At 45.3% G+C, this 620-nt stretch overlaps 1 non-coding gene across 1 annotated transcript; it reads left to right on the plus strand.

Annotated features, from left to right (window-relative positions):
* Positions 1-238: 238 nt before the first annotated feature.
* Trnan-guu (transfer RNA asparagine (anticodon GUU)) lies at positions 239-312 on the plus strand. Its single transcript has one exon. It is a non-coding gene; the product is annotated as a tRNA-Asn (tRNA).
* Positions 313-620: the final 308 nt, after the last annotated feature.

Genomic DNA, 620 nt, shown 5'->3' on the forward strand with positions numbered 1-620 from the left:
CCTGTGCTAACGGGATGGCAGCCGTCCGCTGCAACGAGAGTGCCCGGCAACCTTACGGCTGCTGTGTGCCGTTTTGATGGCAACAGCCCGTGCCGCGCAGATGTGATAGCTGTCATACGCCATTCCATATCATGATTGTATACGTGGCAACCTATACACATGCACTGGGCAAATGCAAAAAGAACCTAAGCCTGTTCTAGTATTGCTTAACCTCACTACAGAGCACATTCTTCACGTCGCCTCCGTGGCGCAATCGGCTAGCGCGTTCGGCTGTTAACCGAAAGGTTGGTGGTTCGAGCCCACCCGGGGGCGCAAATTTTAATCATCAAATATGTTTCATCCCTTTGTTATGTAAATGAAACAATATCAAAATCATACTCTTCCGAAGCCAACTGTCACTGATGTGTAATGCAGCGTCTTGAACTTCGTTGCGATTCGGTTATACAAATGGAAGTCATTGTCTTTTTTACAGTAAGCTACGATACTTTGTTCAGTTCATTAGAACTTTTCATCACCCCAAAACTTCTATAACATTGAGAAAAATTCGGTTTCATAAATGATTCTCACGCGGACAAGCATCTTTCAGAAAAGTCGTGGCTTCGTTCAAGAGGTGTGTTTAT

This window comes from Schistocerca gregaria, chromosome 1, assembly GCF_023897955.1.
Source record: "Schistocerca gregaria isolate iqSchGreg1 chromosome 1, iqSchGreg1.2, whole genome shotgun sequence".
In the NCBI taxonomy this organism is placed as follows: domain Eukaryota; kingdom Metazoa; phylum Arthropoda; class Insecta; order Orthoptera; family Acrididae; genus Schistocerca; species Schistocerca gregaria.